The following is a 13,705-nucleotide window of genomic DNA, read 5'->3' as shown; positions in this document are numbered from 1 at the left end:
ATAAAATATGTGATGAAAACTAAATGTAAGCGATGCAATCTTTATAACAAGCGTCAGTTTCCTCTGAACAAGCATTGAGTATAGAAGCTGGGATGTAATGTTAAAATTGTACAAGGCATTGGTGAGACCAAATCTGGAGTATGGTGTACAATTTTGGTCGCCAAATTATAGGAAGGATGTCAACAAAATAGAGAGAGTACAGAGGAGATTTACTAGAATGTTGCCTGGGTTTCAACAACTAAGTTACAGAGATAGGTTGAATAAGTTAGGGCTTTATTCTCTGGAGCGCAGAAGGTTAAGGGGGGACCTGATAGAGGTCTTTAAAATGATGAGAGGAATAGACAGAGTTGATGTGGACAAGCTTTTCCCTTTGAGAATAGGGAAGATTCAAACAAGAGGACATGACTTCAGAATTAAGGGACAGAAGTTTAGGGGTAATATGAGGGGGAACTTCTTTACGCAGAGAGTGGTGGCGGTGTGGAATGAGCTCCCAGTGGAAGTGGTGGAGGCAGGTTCATTGGTATCATTTAAAAATAAATTGGATAGGCATATGGATGAGAAGGGAATGGAGGGTTATGGTACGAGTGCAGGCAGGTGGGACTAAGGGGAAAAAAAAATTTGTTCGGCATGGACTTGTAGGGCCGAGATGGCCTGTTTCCGTGCTGTAATTGTTATATGGTTATATGGTTAAATTGTCCATGTCTAATTAAATGCGTATATCGAAAGAGGAAGCATAGTGAAAGATTATTGGAAATAGGATTCAATAAATTTTTAAAACCCCAAATTTTTGAACACCAGGATGAATTTGCATCGCCAATCATCAAATTAAGTAAAATATTAATTAAGTCGGAAGAAGAGTCCCAACCCAAAACTTTACCTATCCATTTTCTTTAGAGATGCTGCCTGGCCCACTGAGTTACTCCAGCATTTGGAGTGTCTATTAAATCAAGTGACTTTGTTTCTCCTAACAACTGTGACTGTTTATGTTTCATCAGCTCCTGGTAGATACACTAAAACTCTCAAATGAATATTCCATAAACTCTATTACCTCATCTTCAGGACAGCATGTTTGTCAAGTTACAACCCCAAATACTGGATCTGCATGTTATGCTTTGGAATGGTGTATTGATCAAACATAATTTTTAATGCTGTGCTTGCTATATTAGGATATTCTATTTACACTCAAAGCTGTTTTAAGAACCAGAGTAATTTCTATTCAAACAACAGTGTGATGTTATTTCCATCACGTGTCCCAATTTGTCGATTACTAATACTTTATTTCGAAATTCATGGGTGTGTAGACACAACTGCCAGAACATGTGACTCACAGACGGGACAACAATTTAAAATGCAGAAGTAAAATGCAGAAGTTAAAGTTGTGCATAAAAACCAAAATACCAATGGAAAACACATTAGTGTCACCTTCTGTGATGGTGTTTCTGCTGGAATAGCTATTCTAATCCCACTTTCCATCCATTTCCACACATCCTACAAAATGTCCCCACTTTTCTTTTAAATGTTGATAAAGATTCTGCTCAATTGCCATGGAGTTAAACATTACATGCCCATGAGTTTTCACTGTAAAGCCAATATCGCAACTCTTTTGCTTTCTGTATATGGATACCTTGATCAATCAATACACTTATTCCTAATGCCCCTTGTAAATTCTAATGATCTCCCTAGCAACAAAATAATTACATTTTAGCAAATTTAATTTCATTGTGTTATTTTATTATTGGCTTCTACTCATGCTTGTTATTTTCTGTAGGCAGGTTATTTATATCCATATAACTGGTAATATTGATCCCAGAATCTGTATAAATGCCTTTTACTCAATCTTTCAAACTAACTTTCTGCATAGCAGCCATACGTTCCCTCATTGTAGCAGCATCTTGTTACCAATGTACATTCTTGTTTATACACATTTTAACCCATTTATCAGTGATGCTAATGGCCATCCTTCTCAATTTACAAATTTGTGGACGACGCCACCGTAGTGGGCCGAATATCAAATAATTACAAGACAGAGTACCGGAAGGAGACTGAGAACCTTGCACCCTGGTGTCAAGTAAACAACCTTCTCAATGTCAGCAAGAGAAAGAAGATTGTGTTCGACTTCAGGATGTGAAGCAGTGTATATATATCCTGGTATACAATGACAGCACCAAAGTAGAGGATTTTGAAAGTTTCAAGTTTCAAGAAGTAAATAACACCAGCAACTTGTCCTGGACAAGCCAGATTGAAACAATAGCCAAGAAAGCCCATCGACGCCTCTATTTCCTCAGAAGGCTTTGGAAATTTGGCAGGTCCCAGACAATTCTCACCAACAGATGCGCCATAGAAAGCATTCTATCGGGATGTATTACTGCATGGTTTTGGAACAGCTCCCCATCCAAGACAGCAAGAAATTACAAAGAATTGTGGACACAGCACAGACCATCACACAAACCAACCTCCATTCCATTGACTACATCTACACTTAATGTTGCCTCGGCAAGGCTACCAGCATAATCAAGGACAATTCCTCCTCACCTATCTGGCAACAGGAACAGAACCCTAAAAACGCATACTTCCAGATTCAGTTTCTTCCCAGTGTTATCAGGCAACTGATCCATCTTATCACCAACTGGAGAGCAGTCCCGAGCTACCATCTATCCCATTGGAAGCAGTCAGACTATCTATAACTGGATTTTGTTGGACTTATCTTGCACTAAACGTTATTTTGTTTTTCCTGTATCTGTACACTGGACAGCATGATTGTAATAATGTATAGTCTTTCTGCTGACTGGATAGCATGCAATAAAATGTGTTTGGATAAGGATAATATGGATAGGTGACGTTTCGGGTTGAGACCCTTCTTCAGACGCAAGGAGGGCCTGAATAAGGGCCCTGACCCGAAACATCACCTGTGTTCTCCAAAGATGCTGCCTGACTCGCCGAATTACTCCATCACTTTGTCTTATTTTATCTGAAGGATGAAGTTGTGAAAGTTGCACAGCAGATTTAAAAAATAACTATTGATACATATAAATTAAGATACTTATCAGCTTGACTGCAGCAGCATTCTCAGAACTTCAAGAGCAAGTCATAGTCCGATTATTTTTGTATCTGCCATTGAGCAACGATGCAAACTGCCAAGAGATCATCATCGAATAGTTCCAAAACCACCAAATTCAAGCTTCAGTAATTTAACAATGAAAATTTGAGGAGCTTCTCAGAAAAAATGACTTTAATAAGAAAACTGCCAACATTGACATTGCAACACTTGCCATTCATGCCGAGGGTTCTCATTTTTTTTTCACACTCAGTAAAATACTTGAATATAAAGACTTCACAGATAACCAAATGGGACATTTCTGAAATGTCAAAACTATTACTGCAACTTAATCCAACAGTGTTTCCCACATTAGCTAAAGCATAAACTCCAAATTTGCCAAACAATTTTGTAACTACACCCCTCCATCCCTGGTAACATTCCATTAAGTCTTTACTACCACTTTTCCACTGATTGCACGCTCTCCTTGGAACCAAAAGCTACAATATTTGTGTTACACCAACATGTAATTTTACAAATAAGCATGTTGTTTTTCTTAATTCTACTTTCCCATGAGAAAAATATATATTTTTTCCAATAACGGCATCACCGATATCATCCATTATGCACTCACCGTGTAAAGAGTATTTCACTTTTCCCATTCTTAAATGTAAAATGTATTTCACGTTTTTAACAGCAAACAACAGCCCAGCCACGCTGCAAGTTTGTGGATATCTTCTTGCTTTCTTACACAATTATTGAGCAGTTTTTCCTTTCCCTCTCCAAACTCCACCTCCCCACTCATGCTCCCATTTCTAAATTTTGGTGATATCAAATCACATGCTTGAATTTACCTTGTACATTAACCCCAATTCTTTTTACATCCAGGCTGTTCATCTACTCAGTAACCAGTAGTCTCTTCAGGAACACCTTTAGAGGTTGATGAACTTTCCTTCATTCTTAACAGTGACGCAGCTGAGACCTAGGTTCAGCGCCTGAGACCTGGGTTCAACCTTGATCTCAGATGCTGTGTGGAGTTTGCATGTTCTCTGTGACTGTGTGGGTTTCCTCCGGATGTTCCGGTTTCTTCCCACATCCCAATGACGTGCCTGTTTGTAGGTCAATTGCCCCTAGTGTGTCGGGAGTGGATGACAAAGTGATAACACAGAACTAGTGTGAATGGACAAATGATGGTCGGCATGGACTGGGTGGGCTGAGGGGCCTGTTTCCATGCGGTATCTCTAAGGTAATCTATTACTCCAACTATGTGTCTATCCACAGAACAGGTTCTTCATTATTGTTGCTTGTCAAATCTCAAGTGACTTCTTCTTTCGGTCTTCCAACTAAATCAGAATTGATCTTGTATCCAATAGCTGAGAGCCCGAACATCAGCCACTGAACCCCTTTGCCACAGTAAATAATGGTAGAACTGACCTCAATACTGCATTTACATCTACCTGCCATAACCTTTACGTCTGTTTAAAAAATATTCATGACTCTGTTTCCACCCGCCTTTGAAGAGGAGGGCTCCAATGACACATGGCCTTTGGAAATAAATGGTGCCATGACTTCAATTCTAGATTCTTTCACACGAGGACACAGCCTTTCTCAATAGACAATAGGTGCAGGAGTAGGTCATTCGGCACTTCGAGCCAGCACCGCCATTCAATGTGATCATGGCTGATCATCCCCAATCAGTACCCCATTCCTGCCTTTTCCCCATATCCCCTGATCCCCATATCCACTCTATTTTTAAGAGCACTATCCAGCTCTCTTGAAAGCATCCAGAGAACCTGCCTCCACCGACCTCTGAGGCAGAGAATTCCACACACTCACAACTCTCTGTGAGAAAAAGTGTTTCCTTGTCTCCGTTCTAAATGGCTTACTCCTTATTCTTAAACTGTGGCCCTTGGTTCTGGGTTCTGGACTCCCCCAACATCGGGAACATCCACCCTTTCAGAATCATATACATTTCATTCAAATTACCTCATACTCTTTCAAACACATAGCCTAGATTTACTCATCTTTATTCATTAAAACAAACCTGTCATTCCAAGTAATAGTCCGATAAATCTTTACCAAAAGACTTCCAAGACATTTACAATAATTTTATACATGAGATTATGGATGTTAATATCTGCATTAAGTTTATCAGAGTCAGAATGATTTGTAGGTAACAATGCCATTGAGACTGGAGATGAATGCGCTGGGGAGGTTTACTCCAATGTTGATTATTGTTTGCAATATTCTTGTGGGGATGTCAAGCCGAGATGCTTCTGGTGAGGCAGAACCCAAAGGCAATTATGCTATATATTTCCAAATTACACACATGGTGCAAGAGAATTGAAACTACCCAAGAGACAGCCCAGTTCCAACAGCTGCACCTTTAGCATTAAAAAAAAGCAAACAAGCCTCTCATCATGTCAAATAAATCCCCTCACCAGACAATCACAGTAGATTCATAAAACACTCCCCTTCTTAAGTTACCTTGGTTACATCACAGAACAGGACAAGTGGTGATCATTAAGCCGACTGCACATCTTCCTTTTTGAATGAGCTTTCCACAGCCCTGTTTGTTCCTTCCATAGCTCTCATTTCTTCCCCATCCCACTTCTACTCAGTTCTATCCTGTAATGCACCACCAAATATGCCTGAGGCATCCTTTCAGGCAGTGAACTCAAGATCCTAACTTTTGTTTAAAAATAAAAATCAGCAGCTCCAATCTAGTTTCTTTGAAAAATACCTAAAATCTTTGATGCAAAACTGAATCCTCTTGGTATATTTGGAAGGTCAGACGGCATCTGTCAAGAGAAAAACAGAATTTAGGTTTAAGGTCAATGACCATGTATTAGAATCTAAATCTTTTTCTTGCTTGTATTGATTGCCCCTCCTGCCTAAGGAACCATATTGTGCTCATTCACTCAAATCAAAACCTTCCATGATGTGACCAACTTTTGAAAATCTCATTACCATTCTCAGCATGATGGAGAACATTTATAGTTTAACCTCTCACCAAATATGGTACCATTTTAATAAAACTGCAAACTCTTCTCACTACTCCTAAAGTTTGTTAAAATATGCCAGGTGCCAAACTAGTGACTTGAAGGTTTAAAATCCCAAGAAAGTGATCTTGCTTTTGGAAATAAGTTTCAAGAAACCACAAGCAGAATATTAATACAAGTTGCATGTGCTCTTCTACAGTTTGTAACATGCATTCGTTTATCAACAACAGCCAAGTTGTCTGATCATTCTCTTACATTCCACTATTAGTTGTACACAAAAGATATTCACCCAAAAACCTTTCAAGAAGAAACAAAACAACATCCGAGGAGTTTCTTTCTCTCCACTAATTCTGGTCTCAGAGGAATTTCCAATCTAAACTTTATAAATCAAAGATATTTCTTTAAGAACACAGCTCAAAAACCAAAAGTAAAATCTAAAATGTCTGAAAGATGAAGCTGTTCTATATGCCGCAGGCCAATTTGACAAGCAAACCCAAGTTATCGACTGTAAAAATCCACGTTTAGATTTCTTTTTTACCACTATGTTTTATTTGAAGCTTCAGATCAGAAAGTCTACAAGGAACAATCCAAAGCCATTTGATAGATAAATAAATGGCAAATCGGATCACAGAGATTTGATGTTTTTAGCAATATGGTTGTCAAAGGACATCCATTTCGGAATTCCAAAACTGACATGAAATCACCAAAAACATGTGAACATGCAAGTTTCGTAAAATTCTATTTAAATTTGGGTGTGATTAACCCAAAATCAAAATTTCAAAGACTTGTTTTTCTATGATTATAAAATTAATATACTTTAGGAGCTACACTCCTAACCCCATAAATCTGGATTCTATGTGTAGGAAAGATGCTGCAGATGCTGGTTTAAATCGAAGGTAGACACAAAATGCTGGAGTAACCAGCGGGTCAGGCAGCATCTCTGGAGAGAAGGAATGGGTGGCGTTTTGGGTCGAGACCCTTCTTCAGACTCTAGATCAGTAAAAGTTTTACTTTTATATTGAGTGTTCATTTTGGCATAGTTACTTGCACAGAATTGTAAGCAAGATATAATGAAAATTAAATAAAAAGCTGACATTTTAAATAGAGGCCAATTTAGCCCATGGAAATGCATGTATTTCTCTCACTAGTAATTCAACACACCTTTGTTTTCGTTCTTAGCTATTAATTTCTACATTGAACTACGAAGCAATTTGTCTTAACACTATGCTACAAGGTTTGCATCTTCAACATATTCACCAAATCAGCAACAAAGGTGATTTGCTACACTGTGGTCATACCGGAGTATCAATTAAACTACGGACAACACATACAAATCAGGAATTTCCTGCAACAATGATATAACAGTAATTAGTCAACATATGGAAATCTCATTGAAAAAATTAGTGCAGTGAAATATAACCTAATCATTATCAATAGATGCTTTTGAATAATTCCAAGGCGTATCTAATTTCCAATTTCATTTGGTAAGACCAACTGGAAATTTCACAACTGTAATCTGAGAAATGGTGACCTAACCTTTAAAACTATGGCGCAAACACAGACTAGATAGAGTGCCTAAGGCTACGCATTTTTAATTAATTGGCTTCAAAACAAGAAATTGTCGTTTCGCAACATGGAACGGCTACAAAGTCATCTGACATGCTGTTATCTCACAAAAAAGACAAAATATAGATTAGAAATGGAAATGGAACTGTAACTAGACATAAGTGCTTAGTGAAAATTAGGGTCAGACGTATTGGTCGAAAGATTTGCCAGCAGACAAAAAACAGACAATGGAACAAAATTTTCTGATCAGAGCTCGTTTTACAGCAGTGATCATCTAAAGCTGTCATGGTGTTCTAGGATAGAGCCTCAATGGACTTCCGAGGCCAATGGTACAATTGGCCTCCCAAGGCCAAGTCACCTCTCAGCTCACCCTGTCTTGTGGGACATTGCAGGTTGAAGGTTCAGGTTGATAGACACAAAATACTGGAGTAACTCAGCAGGTTAGGCTGCATCTCTGGAGAAAAGGAATAGGTGACATTTCGGTTCGAGACCATTCAGGTTGTTTTGCTTACACACGTGGAATAGCTAATGGCAAATGCAGATACTGGGCTAGCCAGCAGCGTATTTTACATAGCACTTAAATGAACACTTCAGAAGATGTGAAAGACAGTAAAACAGTCGCTATTATCTTTTTTTTTCTTTGCTCTTAGGAAACTGCAAGAAAATCTAGATTAAAGCAGAATAAGGTGTTCCTGACTGTAAAATATTGAATTCTCAAGCTCAGTGGACAAGACATTTTTACATAAGAAACAAAGAAGAACAGCCACTGATGACTAATAGAACACTAGTGGATGAAACTAGTTTGTACGATGGCAGTGATCCAGGGACAAATAGTAATACAGGGTGCTAAATAAATAAAAGAAAAAACATTGGAGCTCAACCCACCGAGCATCAAAAGAAACTCGTCTCTACAATTTTCAATCCTCTGTGAAACAGAATATTCGTTGCTTTGTATTTTAATAAAAATAATTCAAAGAGTAAACTGGTCGAAGGACACTTTTAAATCCATTCTGCCAGCATTTATCTCAAGTTAACATTCCCATAGTAAACATTCTAATTATGAATGTATCACAATGAAGAATATGCAGTAAAACAGTTTTCAGGTCAGATCACACAAAAGGATTTACATGATGGGTGAAACCATTTGAGCTATGATTGCAGTTAAAACATCACCTACACGACTGTCATTATGAGCACAGCGTCTACAAACTGCAGAGACAATCACAGTAAAATTCTACCCAGTAATTCAAAATATTTTGGATTTGAAATATCAAAAACAAGTCTTGTCATCACCTTCTCAAGGACATCTCAGAACAGGCTTTAATGTTAGCCTTGTTTGCAACGCCTACATCTCAAGAATGAAATAAGCGATGCCATAAATTCAATGCCATGTACACCAAGTGCCATTTTGTTGATACAATGCAGTTAATAATTTTACAGCAGATGCTCCTAAACCTTGCTCTACGTTTTCCACGTGGCAATCTCAAAGAAAGGAGACTTTGAAGGTATGAGACGGGAATTGGCTAGGATAGATAACCCGTTATTTACAATATATTTTATTGATTTAGACAAGGGAATTAAATGTGACATCTCCAAGTTTGCGGATGACACAAAGCTGGGTGGCAGTATGAGCTGCGATGAGGATGCTGTGAGGCTGCATGGTGACTTGGATTGGTTGGGTGAGTGGACAGATGCTTGGCAGATGCAGTATGTGGATAAATGCTAGGTATCCACATTTATCCACAAGAACAGGAAGGCAGATTATTATCTGAATGGTGTCAGATTAGGAAAAGGAGAGGTTCAACGAGGCCTGACAAGTTGGCCTTCATTGCGAGAGGATTTGAGTTTAGGAGCAAGGAGATCCTGCTGCAGTTGTACATGGCCCTAGTGAGACCACACCTTGAGTATTGTTTGCAATTTTGGTCTTCTAATTTGAGGAAGGACATTATTGCTATTGAGGGAGTGCAGCATAGGTTCACCAGGTTAATTCCCGGGATGGCAGGACTGACATATCCTGAAAGAATGGGTCGACTGGGCTTGTATTCACTGTAATTTAGAAGGATAAGAGGGGATCTTACAGAGACATACAAAATTCTTAAAGGATTGTACAGGCTAGATGCAGGGAAATTTTACCCAATGTCGAGGGAGTCCAGAACCAGGGGTCACAGTTTAAGAATAAGGGGTAGGCCATTTAGGACTGAGATGAGGAAAAACATTTTTACCCAGAGAGTTGTGAATCTGTGGAATTCTCTGCCACTGAAGGCAGTGGAGGCCAATTCATTGGATGTTTTCAAGAGATTCGATTTAGCTCTTAAGGCTAAAGGAATCAAGGCATATGGGGAAAAAGCAGGAATGGGGTACTGATTTTAGATGATCATCCATGATCATATAGAATGTCGGTGCTGGCTCGAAGAGCCGAATGGCCTGCTCCTGCACCTATTTTTTTGTTTATATTAATCAAAATAACACTTTATTGCAAATGTGATAAATAAGCTGATTATTCACTTTTAGTCCCTTTACACGAGTTTATACATTTCTTATCTCTCTTGATGTGGCCTCCCTTAGATTGGAGATACCTCATGAAGACTAGGTGACCGCTGTGGGGATTCCCTGTGCTCAGTCAGCCACTGTGGTCATCTGCATCTCCCAGTTGCCAGTCATTTTAATTCCCCTTCCCTCAGTCTCCACCACTACCAGGTGTGATGAAATGTAAACCAGGAGGAACAGCATCCCATAATCCATAAAGTCGTACATAATAGGAGTAGAATTAGGCCATTCAGCCCATCAAGTCTACTCTGCCATCCAATCAAGGCTGATTTATCACCCCCACCTGACCCCATTTTCCTGCCTTCTCCCCATCACCTCTGACATCTGTAATCAAGTCTATCTATCTATGTCTATGCCTTAAAAATATCCACTGACTTGGCCTTGACAGCCTTCTGCGGCAAATAATTCCAGATTCATCATCCTCTGATGCATTTCCCCTCATTTCCTACCTAAAAGAACGTCCTTTAATTCTGAATTTCCCTGGGTATTCTATATGGCATGAACACAGAGTTCTCCAATATACAGTTAAGTGACACCCCCCACTGCCCCTGTCTCACTTGCTATTTACCCGGGTCCTCTTATTACATGCCCATCTTCACATTATAACCCCCTTCACCCTGTTTACTCCCCTCCAGATACACATGCCTCTCCCGCTGAGCCTCCTTTCACAATACTGCTCACCTCTCGACTCTCTCTTTTGCTCCCAACTGTCACCATCCTTCATTCAGTTCCATTCTTCTCCGTTCTTTCCTATCAGATTCCAGGATCTGCACTCTGATGTTCTCCACTTGTCACCTCCCAGCCTCTGTTGCTGCTATCCCCACCCTTCCCTCCCCACCTCACTTATCTGCCAATCCCTCCTCACCTACATCCACTGTCACTAGGTTTCACACACCCTGGGTACTACCCCCTCTACTCTTAGCCTAGCGGAAGGGGTTTCAACCTAAAACGTCAACTGTCCATTTCTCTCCACAGGCACTGCCTGACAGTTGGGTTCCTCCAGCTGCTCTCTGTTTCTTTTAACTTCAGTATCTTGTACAGTATCTATTTCTCATCAGTTATCTGCCATAGGAAGTGACGAAAGAAATAGGAAAAATGTTAAATGAGAGTGTTTTGTGCAAACAAGGGCAACTGAGCCAGTCTTATATAGGTCTCTGTTTAAGAAGGAACTGCAGATGCCAGAAAATCGAAGGTAGACAAAAATGCTGGAAAAACACGAAGTCTGAAGAAGGGTTTCAACCCGAAACATTGCCTATTTCCTTCGTTCCATAGATGGTGCCTCACCCACTGAGTTTCTCCAGCATCTTTGTCTACCTTATATAGGTCTCTGTTTATTTGGAGCATCTGATATCCAGTACCTTTGATTTCATGCCATAAGCAAAATATTTAAAACATAAAAAAACTATCACTCAAGCTGTCCATTCTGTTATCCAAGTTTGTTTAAACACATCATCATGTATTCCATTCTGTCACAATGAACAAATACAAGATTCCTTTGATCGTAAGGCCGTATCCAAAGGGGGATAGAATACCTAGCATGTGTTGCATCACTAATACAATTCAATTACTTTCAAATAAATGCCAACAATCTACAATATAGCGAATATTTATGTTTTTTTAGTAAACAGTTATTTTGCATTGTGCGTTTCAGAAAGCAAGAATCTAAAACTGTCCCCAAAGGTTGAATTAAAAGTAGGTGTCATGAGAACTTTGAGAGGAGATATCTTCATTTTGGTAGGAAGAACTCAATCAGATAAGAGGGAAGGCAAGTCCACTGTGGAACATCAACTATCCTCACGAGTTGGAAGTAACGAGAGACTGGATTGGACAGGTTTGGTACATGGATAGGACAGTTTGAGAGATATGACCCAAACGCAGGCAGATGGGACGAGTGCAGCTGGGGCAAGTTGGGCCGAAGGGCCTGGTTTCACGCTGTATCACTCTGTGATTCTATGACTGGTGAAGAAAGGACAGAGATCCCAGGTTGACAACTTATCATTCTGTCCTTGGCTCCATAGAAATGAATAAGGTCAAGTGCAATGGAATAGGTGGTTATACAGTAATACTTGGAATATCAGGAATATTGGCTTTAATGGAACATGCTCCTCAACTAATGACTGAGAGCACAGTTAATGAGGATGTTGTAAAAATGGGGAAATTCTCCTGACGGTAAGACAACCTTTGAGGATAGTTCTCATTTCCTGCTTTCTGAAAAGTCCAGTACAAAATAATTGTTCACAGCAAAGCTTACACTAACAAAAATACAATTAGTGCATCAAACAGACCAAAAGTACAGGGGAGCGCAGGGCGGCCTGTGGCCTGTGCTTCCTCCTGCACGCAGAGGGAGATTGCCCACGGCTCCCAGAGTGCTGGGAAGCAGTCGAGAGATGAGTGGGTGAGATGATGGGGTGGAGCAGGTGGGCATTGTCCTGGGTGGGGCGGGGGGGTGTCATGTTAGGGGGGGGGGGGGGGGGTGAATGTGGTGGTGGGGGAGATGGATGGAAGTGAGGGGGAGATGTAAGAGTAGATGAGGAGATGGTGGTGGAAATGCAAAAAGAGATGAGGAAGGGTAAAAGGAGTTGGGAAAGGGGCAGTGGGGGAGAGGAGGTGGAGGTGAGAGGGGGAAGAAGGGAGGAGGATGGGGAGCAGGGGATGGAGAAAAGTGGGAGATGGGGGGGGGAGGAGGTTGTGCGAGAAGGAAGAGAGACAGAGGGGTGAGGATGGAGGAGTGGGAGGGGGGGGGGGGGGGGGAGAGGGGGAAGAGTAGAGAGAGGGAGAGGGAAAGGCCGTCCGGCGGGTGAAGGAGGAGAGGCCGGCGCCTCGCCTCGCCCCTGGCCCCGAAGCTACACGACCCGCTTCACGCCCGCCCACCCACCGATCCCCCCACATCATCATCGCTCCTTCCCTTTCCCCCTTTCCCCCTTCCACCCTCCCCTCTTCCTCCCTTCCCCCTCCTCACCCTCACACCCCACCCGGCGCTCACCTCCTCTGCGACCGGTGCCTTCACCCGCGCTGCGCCTGCGTCTCCTCCCCCCCGGCAACGCCCCGCCCCCTCGCGCAGACCCGGCTCCCATTGGCCAACGCGGCGCCTAGTCCCGCCCCTGGCGCCGCTCTCCATTGGCTGGAGCAGCTGCCCGTCCGGCCGCCGCCGAGTTTCCTGGCATCCTCCGTCACAGATGCAGGTCCCGCCCCTCTGCCTCTCTCCCATTGGTCTAACCCGCCCAGTGATATCACCTGACGGACGGCGCGAGCAACCAATGGGAGATGAGGTGCGGTCGCTGGCACTCAGTTTGTATTGTGGATACTGGAAAACTGGAACAGTCATAGTCATATACTCATATAATCATAGTCATATAGTCATTGAGTCATAGAGTCCTATTCTTACTTACTTAGACTTAGTTGCTCCCAATGTTGAGCGGCAAGCTTTCACCATTCTGTTCGGTTATGTGCGGCGTTGTCCACCATCGATAGAGGGGTTGTCCCACTGCGGCGTCCTAATCTGTGGGTTTAGAAGAGTTTGCCCTCGACTCATTGTCGACACGAGGTCCTAGGAGGT

General features: G+C 41.5%; 1 protein-coding gene across 3 annotated transcripts in view; it reads right to left on the bottom strand.

Moving 5' to 3' along the window:
• LOC129712777 (monoacylglycerol lipase ABHD2-like) overlaps positions 1-13,199 on the bottom strand; it is a 74,836-nt gene extending 61,637 nt beyond the window's left edge. The window contains exons 1-2 of one of the 3 annotated variants that reach the window (XM_055661506.1): positions 13,133-13,199; positions 5,778-5,835 (exon numbers count right to left, since the gene is read on the bottom strand). The gene's annotated coding sequence lies outside the window, so the exon portion shown is untranslated. Of the gene's footprint in view, positions 1-5,521; positions 5,749-5,777; positions 5,836-13,132 lie in introns of those variants that run through there. The other 2 variants (XM_055661507.1, XM_055661505.1) reach the window with 2 other exon arrangements.
• Positions 13,200-13,705: the final 506 nt, after the last annotated feature.

Source organism: Leucoraja erinacea, chromosome 33 (assembly GCF_028641065.1).
Source record: "Leucoraja erinacea ecotype New England chromosome 33, Leri_hhj_1, whole genome shotgun sequence".
In the NCBI taxonomy this organism is placed as follows: domain Eukaryota; kingdom Metazoa; phylum Chordata; class Chondrichthyes; order Rajiformes; family Rajidae; genus Leucoraja; species Leucoraja erinaceus.
The sequence above is the reverse complement of the archived record's forward strand: the minus strand, read 5'-3'. Positions and strand labels throughout refer to the sequence as shown.